Below are 12,491 nucleotides of genomic sequence, written 5' to 3'. Positions count from 1 at the left end.
AGATGAGTCGTATACATGTAAATGTTGGTCGTCAGTGACCGTGTGGCCTAATGGATAAGGCGTCGGACTTCGGCTCTGAAGATTACAGGTTCGAATGCTGTCACGCTTGTGTTTTTCCAGTTCTGAAAAAGAAACATACCGTTTTAATGTAGCAATTGAGCAGTACGAAACCGTCTGAATGTTGCTGTTGACCATTTTTTGCTTGGAGATGCTCTTGAGCTTGAAACACACACAGCAAGACCGGTGTTAACTAGCGAAATGGTCGGCAGAGTGCCGACACCGCGAGTTTTGACTGGCACTTGCACATCTAAAACAACGTCGGAAAGTAACTCGTTCGGCTTTTGAGTCACATAAAGTATGTGTGTTAATTTTGACGCCACTAGCTCTGCTTGTTGTCATGCAATTTCTTTGCCTCTCAGAAATGATTATGACATAAAAGTGAAGTACGTGACGAGTGTGACGTTAGGAAAACATTAGGCAGCATGGAGAGATGCTGTATGGGACCACCCAACCCAAACGAGTACTGTGTGACGTGCTACCCGGCAAGTATTCACCGAGGTAGCCGGCTATCTCAGTCGGTAGAGCGTCAGACACTTAATCCCACCGTCGTGGGTTCGAGCCAGACGCTGGGCGAAACGGAATTTTGTTCCGCTGCAGGTGTGAATTACCGTTTTTCTGATTAACGAGATTTAATGGAAATAGCAACTTTAAACTTTGCCTACGTCTCTGTCAGTCGCAGGAAACTGTATTTGAAGGTGAAGGTGATTTTGTAGACATGTGTAAAAGACATGTTCTGAAATGCAAGTGTTGTGGTTTGGAGAGCACATCGGTTACGTGTCAGATGTGTAGCCAAGCAGTAATTTGTCGCCATAGCTGCAAATATTAGCCGATAATATGAATTGTTGTCAGCTAAAGTCTGATGATGCAGACGACCGTAAGGACGAAGTACCCAAGAGTACCGCTAGGCCGCGTCTCTTTAGCTCAGTGGTAGAGCACTGGTCTAATAAACCAGGGGTCGTAAGTTCCATCCTCACAGGAGAAAGATGGATTTTGGAAATCAGTTGCGCGTCGTGGCCGTATAGCAAACAGTGCCTGTGATGACGAACAATTAGCGACAGGCGTTTTTTTAAGATTTACTCTCAGATGTGATTAAGGCGAATGGCGCAGATAAAGCATTTGCCAAAGCGGTACAGCATAAGGTGGGACGATGCAGTCTGAATTACATTTTATAGATGTATTTCTCACATATCTCAGAGTCTCTCGCGATCTTCGTCGTCGTCGTCGTCGTCGTCGTCGTCGCCGCCGCCGCTTCTGCAGAAGTAGCAAATGGCCATCGTAGCAAATGCGGCGAGGGACGACCTGCCTTCGATTCCGAATGCACAAATTGTGTGGTCTTGTTTCTCAGTCTATATTTGGTCGGTCTCGTCAGAGGTTGAATGTAACGAATGGGTGGGAAAGAGCAAGGGGCAGCGGCTGTGTAGAACGAAAACACAAATCCTCAGGGGTGTGAGCGTTTCGAGATGAGTCGTATACATGTAAATGTTGATCGTCAGTGACCGTGTGGTCTAATGGATAAGGCGTCGGACTTCGTATCTGAAGATTACAGGTTCGAATGCTGTCACGCTTGTGTTTTTCCAGTTCTGAAAAAGAAACATACCGTTTTAATGTAGCAATTGAGCAGTACGAAACCGTCTGAATGTTGCTGTTGACCATTTTTTGCTTGGAGATGCTCTTGAACTTGAAACACACACAGCAAGACCGGTGTTAACTAACGAAATGGTCGGCAGAGTGCCGACACCGCGAGTTTTGACTGGCACTTGCACATCTAAAACAACGTCGGAAAGTAACTCGTTCGGCTTTTGAGTCACATAAAGTATGTGTGTTAATTTTGACGCCACTAGCTCTGCTTGTTGTCATGCAATTTCTTTGCCTCTCAGAAATGATTATGACATAAAAGTGAAGTACGTGACGAGTGTGACGTTAGGAAAACATTAGGCAGCATGGAGAGATTCTGTATGGGACCACCCAACCCAAACGAGTACTGTGTGACGTGCTACCCGGCAAGTATTCACCGAGGTAGCCGCCTATCTCAGTGCGGTAGAGCGTCAGACTCTTATTCCCAGGGTCGTGGGTTCGAGCCAGACGCTGGGCGGAACGGAGTTTTGTTCCGCTGCAGGTGTAAATTACCGTTTTTCTGATTAACGAGATTTAATGGAAATAGCAACTTTAAACTTTGCCTACGTCTCTGTCAGTCGCAAGGAAACTGTATTTGAAGGTGAAGGTGATTTTGTAGACATGTGTGAAAGACATGTTCTGAAAAGCAAGTGTTGTGGTTTGGAGAGCACATCGGTTACGTGTCAGATGTGTAGCCAAGCAGTAATTTGTCGCCATAGCTGCAAATATTAGCCGGTAATATGAAGTGTTGTCAGCTAAAGTCTGATGGTGCAGACGACCGTAAGGACGAAGTACCCAAGAGTACCGCTAGGCCGCGCCTCTTTAGCTCAGTGGTAGAGCACTGGTCTAATAATCCAGGGGTTGTAAGTTCCATCCTCACAGGAGAAAGATGAATTTTGGAAATAAGTTGCGCGTCGTGGCCGTATAGCAAACAGTACCTGTGATGACGAACAATTAGCGACAGGCGTTTTTTTAAGATTTACTCTCAGATGTGATTAAGGCGAATGGCGCAGATAAAGCATTTGCCAAAGCGGTACAGCATAAGGTGGGACGAGGCAGTCTGAATTACATTTTATAGATGTATTTCTCACATATCTCAGAGCCTCTCGCGATCTTCGTCGTCGTCGTCTTCGCCGCCGCCGCTTCTGCAGAAGTAGCAAATGGCCATCGTAGCAAATGCGGCGAGGGACGCCCCGCCTTCGATACCGAATGCACAAAGTGTGTGGTCTTGTTTCTCAGTCTATATTTGGTCGGTCACGTCAGAGGTTGAATGTAACGAATGGGTGGGAAAGAGCAAGGGGCAGCGGCTGTGTAGAACGAAAACACAAATCCTCAGGGGTGTGAGCGTTTCGAGATGAGTCGTATACATGTAAATGTTGGTCGTCAGTGACCGTGTGGCCTAATGGATAAGGCGTCGGACTTCGGCTCTGAAGGATTACAGGTTCGAATGCTGTCACGCTTGTGTTTTTCCAGTTCAGAAAAAGAAACATACCGTTTTAATGTAGCAATTGAGCAGTACGAAACCGTCTGAATGTTGCTGTTGACCATTTTTTGCTTGGAGATGCTCTTGAGCTTGAAACACACACAGCAAGACCGGTGTTAACTAGCGAAATGGTCGGCAGAGTGCCGACACCGCGAGTTTTGACTGGCACTTGCACATCTAAAACAACGTCGGAAAGTAACTCGTTCGGCTTTTGAGTCACATAAAGTATGTGTGTTAATTTTGACGCCACTAGCTCTGCTTGTTGTCATGCAATTTCTTTGCCTCTCAGAAATGATTATGACATAAAAGTGAAGTACGTGACGAGTGTGACGTTAGGAAAACATTAGGCAGCATGGAGAGATGCTGTATGGGACCACCCAACCCAAACGAGTACTGTGTGACGTGCTACCCGGCAAGTATTCACCGAGGTAGCCGGCTATCTCAGTCGGTAGAGCGTCAGACACTTAATCCCACCGTCGTGGGTTCGAGCCAGACGCTGGGCGAAACGGAATTTTGTTCCGCTGCAGGTGTGAATTACCGTTTCTCTGATTAACGAGATTTAATGGAAATAGCAACTTTAAACTTTGCCTACGTCTCTGTCAGTCGCAAGGAAACTGTATTTGAAGGTGAAGGTGATTTTGTAGACATGTGTAAAAGACATGTTCTGAAATGCAAGTGTTGTGGTTTGGAGAGCACATCGGTTACGTGTCAGATGTGTAGCCAAGCAGTAATTTGTCGCCATAGCTGCAAATATTAGCCGGTAATATGAAGTGTTGTCAGCTAAAGTCTGATGATGCAGACGACCGTAAGGACGAAGTACCCAAGAGTACCGCTAGGCCGCGTCTCTTTAGCTCAGTGGTAGAGCACTGGTCTAATAAACCAGGGGTCGTAAGTTCCATCCTCACAGGAGAAAGATGGATTTTGGAAATCAGTTGCGCGTCGTGGCCATATAGCAAACAGTACCTGTGATGACGAACAATTAGCGACAGGCGTTTTTTTAAGATTTACTCTCAGATGTGATTAAGGCGAATGGCGCAGATAAAGCATTTGCCAAAGCGGTACAGCATAAGGTGGGACGAGGCAGTCTGAATTACATTTTACAGATGTATTTCTCACATATCTCAGAGTCTCTCGCGATCTTCGTCGTCGTCGTCGTCGTCGTCGTCGTCGCCGCCGCCGCTTCTGCAGAAGTAGCAAATGGCCATCGTAGCAAATGCGGCGAGGGACGACCTGCCTTCGATTCCGAATGCACAAATTGTGTGGTCTTGTTTCTCAGTCTATATTTGGTCGGTCTCGTCAGAGGTTGAATGTAACGAATGGGTGGGAAAGAGCAAGGGGCAGCGGCTGTGTAGAACGAAAACACAAATCCTCAGGGGGTGTGAGCGTTTCGAGATGAGTCGTATACATGTAAATGTTGATCGTCAGTGACCGTGTGGTCTAATGGATAAGGCGTCGGACTTCGTATCTGAAGATTACAGGTTCGAATGCTGTCACGCTTGTGTTTTTCCAGTTCTGAAAAAGAAACATACCGTTTTAATGTAGCAATTGAGCAGTACGAAACCGTCTGAATGTTGCTGTTGACCATTTTTTGCTTGGAGATGCTCTTGAGCTTGAAACACACACAGCAAGACCGGTGTTAACTAACGAAATGGTCGGCAGAGTGCCGACACCGCGAGTTTTGACTGGCACTTGCACATCTAAAACAACGTCGGAAAGTAACTCGTTCGGCTTTTGAGTCACATAAAGTATGTGTGTTAATTTTGACGCCACTAGCTCTGCTTGTTGTCATGCAATTTCTTTGCCTCTCAGAAATGATTATGACATAAAAGTGAAGTACGTGACGAGTGTGACGTTAGGAAAACATTAGGCAGCATGGAGAGATGCTGTATGGGACCACCCAACCCAAACGAGTACTGTGTGACGTGCTACCCGGCAAGTATTCACCGAGGTAGCCGGCTATCTCAGTCGGTAGAGCGTCAGACACTTAATCCCACCGTCGTGGGTTCGAGCCAGACGCTGGGCGAAACGGAATTTTGTTCCGCTGCAGGTGTGAATTACCGTTTCTCTGATTAACGAGATTTAATGGAAATAGCAACTTTAAACTTTGCCTACGTCTCTGTCAGTCGCAAGGAAACTGTATTTGAAGGTGAAGGTGATTTTGTAGACATGTGTAAAAGACATGTTCTGAAATGCAAGTGTTGTGGTTTGGAGAGCACATCGGTTACGTGTCAGATGTGTAGCCAAGCAGTAATTTGTCGCCATAGCTGCAAATATTAGCCGATAATATGAATTGTTGTCAGCTAAAGTCTGATGATGCAGACGACCGTAAGGACGAAGTACCCAAGAGTACCGCTAGGCCGCGTCTCTTTAGCTCAGTGGTAGAGCACTGGTCTAATAAACCAGGGGTCGTAAGTTCCATCCTCACAGGAGAAAGATGGATTTTGGAAATCAGTTGCGCGTCGTGGCCATATAGCAAACAGTACCTGTGATGACGAACAATTAGCGACAGGCGTTTTTTTAAGATTTACTCTCAGATGTGATTAAGGCGAATGGCGCAGATAAAGCATTTGCCAAAGCGGTACAGCATAAGGTGGGACGAGGGAGTCTGAATTACATTTTATAGATGTATTTCTCACATATCTCAGAGTCTCTCGCGATCTTCGTCGTCGTCGTCGTCGTCGTCGCCGCCGCCGCTTCTGCAGAAGTAGCAAATGGCCATCGTAGCAAATGCGGCGAGGGACGACCTGCCTTCGATTCCGAATGCACAAATTGTGTGGTCTTGTTTCTCAGTCTATATTTGGTCGGTCTCGTCAGAGGTTGAATGTAACGAATGGGTGGGAAAGAGCAAGGGGCAGCGGCTGTGTAGAACGAAAACACAAATCCTCAGGGGGTGTGAGCGTTTCGAGATGAGTCGTATACATGTAAATGTTGATCGTCAGTGACCGTGTGGTCTAATGGATAAGGCGTCGGACTTCGTATCTGAAGATTACAGGTTCGAATGCTGTCACGCTTGTGTTTTTCCAGTTCTGAAAAAGAAACATACCGTTTTAATGTAGCAATTGAGCAGTACGAAACCGTCTGAATGTTGCTGTTGACCATTTTTTGCTTGGAGATGCTCTTGAGTTTGAAACACACACAGCAAGAACACTAGATCGCGTGTTAATGGTCGGCAGAGTGCCGACACCGCGAGTTTTGACTGGCACTTGCACATCTAAAACAACGTCGGAAAGTAACTCGTTCGGCTTTTGAGTCACATAAAGTATGTGTGGTAATTTTGACGCCACTAGCTCTGCTTGTTGTCATGCAATTTCTTTGCCTCTCAGAAATGATTATGACATAAAAGTGAAGTACGTGACGAGTGTGACGTTAGGAAAACATTAGGCAGCATGGAGAGATGCTGTATGGGACCACCCAACCCAAACGAGTACTGTGTGACGTGCTACCCGGCAAGTATTCACCGAGGTAGCCGGCTATCTCAGTCGGTAGAGCGTCAGACACTTAATCCCACCGTCGTGGGTTCGAGCCAGACGCTGGGCGAAACGGAATTTTGTTCCGCTGCAGGTGTGAATTACCGTTTTTCTGATTAACGAGATTTAATGGAAATAGCAACTTTAAACTTTGCCTACGTCTCTGTCAGTCGCAGGAAACTGTATTTGAAGGTGAAGGTGATTTTGTAGACATGTGTAAAAGACATGTTCTGAAATGCAAGTTTGTGGTTTGGAGAGCACATCGGTTACGTGTCAGATGTGTAGCCAAGCAGTAATTTGTCGCCATAGCTGCAAATATTAGCCGATAATATGAATTGTTGTCAGCTAAAGTCTGATGATGCAGACGACCGTAAGGACGAAGTACCCAAGAGTACCGCTATGCCGCGTCTCTTTAGCTCAGTGGTAGAGCACTGGTCTAATAAACCAGGGCTCGTAAGTTCCATCCTCACAGGAGAAAGATGGATTTTGGAAATCAGTTGCGCGTCGTGGCCGTATAGCAAACAGTACCTGTGATGACGAACAATTAGCGACAGGCGTTTTTTTAAGATTTACTGTCAGATGTGATTAAGGCGAATGGCGCAGATAAAGCATTTGCCAAAGCGGTACAGCATAAGGTGGGACGAGGCAGTCTGAATTACATTTTATAGATGTATTTCTCACATATCTCAGAGTCTCTCGCGATCTTCGTTGTCGTCGTCGTCGTCGTCGTCGCCGCCGCCGCTTCTGCAGAAGTAGCAAATGGCCATCGTAGCAAATGCGGCGAGGGACGACCTGCCTTCGATTCCGAATGCACAAATTGTGTGGTCTTGTTTCTCAGTCTATATTTGGTCAGTCTCGTCAGAGGTTGAATGTAACGAATGGGTGGGAAAGAGCAAGGGGCAGCGGCTGTGTAGAACGAAAACACAAATCCTCAGGGGTGTGAGCGTTTCGAGATGAGTCGTATACATGTAAATGTTGATCGTCAGTGACCGTGTGGTCTAATGGATAAGGCGTCGGACTTCGTATCTGAAGATTACAGGTTCGAATGCTGTCACGCTTGTGTTTTTCCAGTTCTGAAAAAGAAACATACCGTTTTAATGTAGCAATTGAGCAGTACGAAACCGTCTAAATGTTGCTGTTGACCATGTTTTGCTTGGAGATGCTCTTGAGCTTGAAACACACACAGCAAGACCGGTGTTAACTAACGAAATGGTCGGCAGAGTGCCGACACCGCGAGTTTTGACTGGCACTTGCACATCTAAAACAACGTCGGAAAGTAACTCGTTCGGCTTTTGAGTCACATAAAGTATGTGTGTTAATTTTGACGCCACTAGCTCTGCTTGTTGTCATGCAATTTCTTTGCCTCTCAGAAATGATTATGACATAAAAGTGAAGTACGTGACGAGTGTGACGTTAGGAAAACATTAGGCAGCATGGAGAGATTCTGTATGGGACCACCCAACCCAAACGAGTACTGTGTGACGTGCTACCCGGCAAGTATTCACCGAGGTAGCCGGCTATCTCAGTGCGGTAGAGCGTCAGACTCTTATTCCCAGGGTCGTGGGTTCGAGCCAGACGCTGGGCGGAACGGAGTTTTGTTCCGCTGCAGGTGTAAATTACCGTTTTTCTGATTAACGAGATTTAATGGAAATAGCAACTTTAAACTTTGCCTACGTCTCTGTCAGTCGCAAGGAAACTGTATTTGAAGGTGAAGGTGATTTTGTAGACATGTGTGAAAGACATGTTCTGAAAAGCAAGTGTTGTGGTTTGGAGAGCACATCGGTTACGTGTCAGATGTGTAGCCAAGCAGTAATTTGTCGCCATAGCTGCAAATATTAGCCGGTAATATGAAGTGTTGTCAGCTAAAGTCTGATGGTGCAGACGACCGTAAGGACGAAGTACCCAAGAGTACCGCTAGGCCGCGCCTCTTTAGCTCAGTGGTAGAGCACTGGTCTAATAAACCAGGGGTTGTAAGTTCCATCCTCACAGGAGAAAGATGAATTTTGGAAATCAGTTGCGGGTCGTGGCCGTATAGCAAACAGTACTTGTGATGACGAACAATTAGCGACAGGCGTTTTTTTAAGATTTACTCTCAGATGTGATTAAGGCGAATGGCGCAGATAAAGCATTTGCCAAAGCGGTACAGCATAAGGTGGGACGAGGCAGTCTGAATTACATTTTATAGATGTATTTCTCACATATCTCAGAGTCTCTCGCGATCTTCGTCGTCGTCGTCGTCGTCGTCGTCGTCGTCGTCGCCGCCGCCGCTTCTGCAAAAGTAGCAAATGGCCATCGTAGCAAATGCGGCGAGGGACGGCCTGCCTTCGATTCCGAATGCACAAATTGTGTGGTCTTGTTTCTCAGTCTATATTTGGTCGGTCTCGTCAGAGGTTGAATGTAACGAATGGGTGGGAAAGAGCAAGGGGCAGCGGCTGTGTAGAACGAAAACACAAATCCTCAGGGGTGTGAGCGTTTCGAGATGAGTCGTATACATGTAAATGTTGATCGTCAGTGACCGTGTGGTCTAATGGATAAGGCGTCGGACTTCGTATCTGAAGATTACAGGTTCGAATGCTGTCACGCGTGTGTTTTTCCAGTTCTGAAAAAGAAACATACCGTTTTAATGTAGCAATTGAGCAGTAGGAAACCGTCTGAATGTTGCTGTTGACCATTTTTTGCTTGGAGATGCTCTTGAGCTTGAAACACACACAGCAAGACCGGTGTTAACTAGCGAAATGGTCGGCAGAGTGCCGACACCGCGAGTTTTGACTGGCACTTGCACATCTAAAACAACGTCGGAAAGTAACTCGTTCGGCTTTTGAGTCACATAAAGTATGTGTGTTAATTTTGACGCCACTAGCTCTGCTTGTTGTCATGCAATTTCTTTGCCTCTCAGAAATGATTATGACATAAAAGTGAAGTACGTGACGAGTGTGACGTTAGGAAAACATTAGGCAGCATGGAGAGATGCTGTATGGGACCACCCAACCCAAACAAGTACTGTGTGACGTGCTACCCGGCAAGTATTCACCGAGGTAGCCGGCTATCTCAGTCGGTAGAGCGTCAGACACTTAATCCCACCGTCGTGGGTTCGAGCCAGACGCTGGGCGAAACGGAATTTTGTTCCGCTGCAGGTGTGAATTACCGTTTTTCTGATTAACGAGATTTAATGGAAATAGCAACTTTAAACTTTGCCTACGTCTCTGTCAGTCGCAAGGAAACTGTATTTGAAGGTGAAGGTGATTTTGTAGACATGTGTAAAAGACATGTTCTGAAATGCAAGTGTTGTGGTTTGGAGAGCACATCGGTTACGTGTCAGATGTGTAGCCAAGCAGTAATTTGTCGCCATAGCTGCAAATATTAGCCGATAATATGAATTGTTGTCAGCTAAAGTCTGATGATGCAGACGACCGTAAGGACGAAGTACCCAAGAGTACCGCTAGACCGCGGCTCTTTAGCTCAGTGGTAGAGCACTGGTCTAATAAACCAGGGGTCGTAAGTTCCATCCTCACAGGAGAAAGATGAATTTTGGAAATCAGTTGCGCGTCGTGGCCGTATAGCAAACAGTACCTGTGATGACGAACAATTAGCGACAGGCGTTTTTTTAAGATTTACTCTCAGATGTGATTAAGGCGAATGGCGCAGATAAAGCATTTGCCAAAGCGGTACAGCATAAGGTGGGACGAGGCAGTCTGAATTACATTTTATAGATGTATTTCTCACATATCTCAGAGCCTCTCGCGATCTTCGTCGTCGTCGTCGTCGTCGTCGTCGTCGTCGTCGTCGTCGTCGTCGCCGCCGCCGCTTCTGCAGAAGTAGCAAATGGCCATCGTAGCAAATGCGGCGAGGGACGCCCTGCCTTCGATTCCGAATGCACAAAGTGTGTGGTCTTGTTTCTCAGTCTATATTTGGTCGGTCTCGTCAGAGGTTGAATGTAACGAATGGGTGGGAAAGAGCAAGGGGCAGCGGCTGTGTAGAACGAAAACACAAATCCTCAGGGGTGTGAGCGTTTCGAGATGAGTCGTATACATGTAAATGTTGGTCGTCAGTGACCGTGTGGCCTGATGGATAAGGCGTCGGACTTCGGCTCTGAAGATTACAGGTTCGAATGCTGTCACGCTTGTGTTTTTCCAGTTCTGAAAAAGAAACATACCGTTTTAATGTAGCAATTGAGCAGTACGAAACCGTCTGAATGTTGCTGTTGACCATTTTTTGCTTGGAGATGCTCTTGAGCTTGAAACACACACAGCAAGACCGGTGTTAACTAGCGAAATGGTCGGCAGAGTGCCGACACCGCGAGTTTTGACTGGCACTTGCACATCTAAAACAACGTCGGAAAGTAACTCGTTCGGCTTTTGAGTCACATAAAGTATGTGTGTTAATTTTGACGCCACTAGCTCTGCTTGTCGTCATGCAATTTCTTTGCCTCTCAGAAATGATTATGACATAAAAGTGAAGTGCGTGACGAGTGTGACGTTAGGAAAACATTAGGCAGCATGGAGAGATGCTGTATGGGACCACCCAACCCAAACGAGTACTGTGTGACGTGCTACCCGGCAAATATTCACCGAGGTAGCCGGCTATCTCAGTCGGTAGAGCGTCAGACACTTAATCCCAGGGTCGTGGGTTCGAGCCAGACGCTGTGCGAAACGGAATTTTGTTCCGCTGCAGGTGTAAATTACCGTTTTTCTGATTAACGAGATTTAATGGAAATAGCAACTTTAAACTTTGCCTACGTCTCTGTAAGTCGCAAGGAAACTGTATTTGAAGGTGAAGGTGATTTTGTAGACATGTGTAAAAGACATGTTCTGAAATGCAAGTGTTGTGGTTTGGAGAGCACATCGGTTACGTGTCAGATGTGTAGCCAAGCAGTAATTTGTCGCCATAGCTGCAAATATTAGCCGATAATATGAATTGTTGTCAGCTAAAGTCTGATGATGCAGACGACCGTAAGGGCGAAGTACTCAAGAGTACCCCTAGGCCGCGCCTCTTTAGCTCAGTGGTAGAGCACTGGTCTAATAAACCAGGGGTCGTAAGTTCCATCCTCACAGGAGAAAGATGAATTTTGGAAATCAGTTGCGCGTCGTGGCCGTATAGCAAACAGTACCTGTGATGACGAACAATTAGCGACAGGCGTTTTTTTAAGATTTACTCTCAGATGCGATTAAGGCGAATGGCGCAGATAAAGCATTTGCCAAAGCGGTACAGCATAAGGTGGGACGAGGCAGTCTGAATTACATTTTATAGATGTATTTCTCACATATCTCAGAGTCTCTCGCGATCTTCGTCGTCGTCGTCGTCGTCGTCGCCGCCGCCGCTTCTGCAGAAGTAGCAAATGGCCATCGTAGCAAATGCGGCGAGGGACGGCCTGCCTTCGATTCCGAATGCACAAATTGTGTGGTCTTGTTTCTCAGTCTATATTTGGTCGGTCTCGTCAGAGGTTGAATGTAACGAATGGGTGGGAAAGAGCAAGGGGCAGCGGCTGTGTAGAACGAAAACACAAATCCTCAGGGGTGTGAGCGTTTCGAGATGAGTCGTATACATGTAAATGTTGATCGTCAGTGACCGTGTGGTCTAATGGATAAGGCGTCGGACTTCGTATCTGAAGATTACAGGTTCGAATGCTGTCACGCGTGTGTTTTTCCAGTTCTGAAAAAGAAACATACCATTTTAATGTAGCAATTGAGCAGTAGGAAACCGTCTGAATGTTGCTGTTGACCATTTTTTGCTTGGAGATGCTCTTGAGCTTGAAACACACACAGCAAGACCGGTGTTAACTAGCGAAATGGTCGGCAGAGTGCCGACACCGCGAGTTTTGACTGGCACTTGCACATCTAAAACAACGTCGGAAAGTAACTCGTTCGGCT

General features: G+C 46.4%; 3 non-coding genes across 3 annotated transcripts; all 3 read left to right on the top strand.

Moving 5' to 3' along the window:
• The first annotated feature begins 970 nt into the window (after window positions 1–970).
• Trnai-aau (transfer RNA isoleucine (anticodon AAU)) lies at window positions 971–1,042 on the top strand. The gene has a single exon. It is a non-coding gene; the product is annotated as a tRNA-Ile (tRNA).
• A 2,956-nt stretch (window positions 1,043–3,998) lies between these two features.
• Trnai-aau (transfer RNA isoleucine (anticodon AAU)) lies at window positions 3,999–4,070 on the top strand. The gene has a single exon. It is a non-coding gene; the product is annotated as a tRNA-Ile (tRNA).
• Window positions 4,071–5,518: 1,448 nt separating this feature from the next.
• Trnai-aau (transfer RNA isoleucine (anticodon AAU)) lies at window positions 5,519–5,590 on the top strand. The gene has a single exon. It is a non-coding gene; the product is annotated as a tRNA-Ile (tRNA).
• The last annotated feature ends 6,901 nt before the right edge of the window (window positions 5,591–12,491 follow it).

Source organism: Schistocerca gregaria, chromosome 6, assembly GCF_023897955.1.
Source record: "Schistocerca gregaria isolate iqSchGreg1 chromosome 6, iqSchGreg1.2, whole genome shotgun sequence".
NCBI classification, from domain to species: domain Eukaryota; kingdom Metazoa; phylum Arthropoda; class Insecta; order Orthoptera; family Acrididae; genus Schistocerca; species Schistocerca gregaria.
This window is presented reverse-complemented; position numbering and strand designations above follow the sequence as displayed.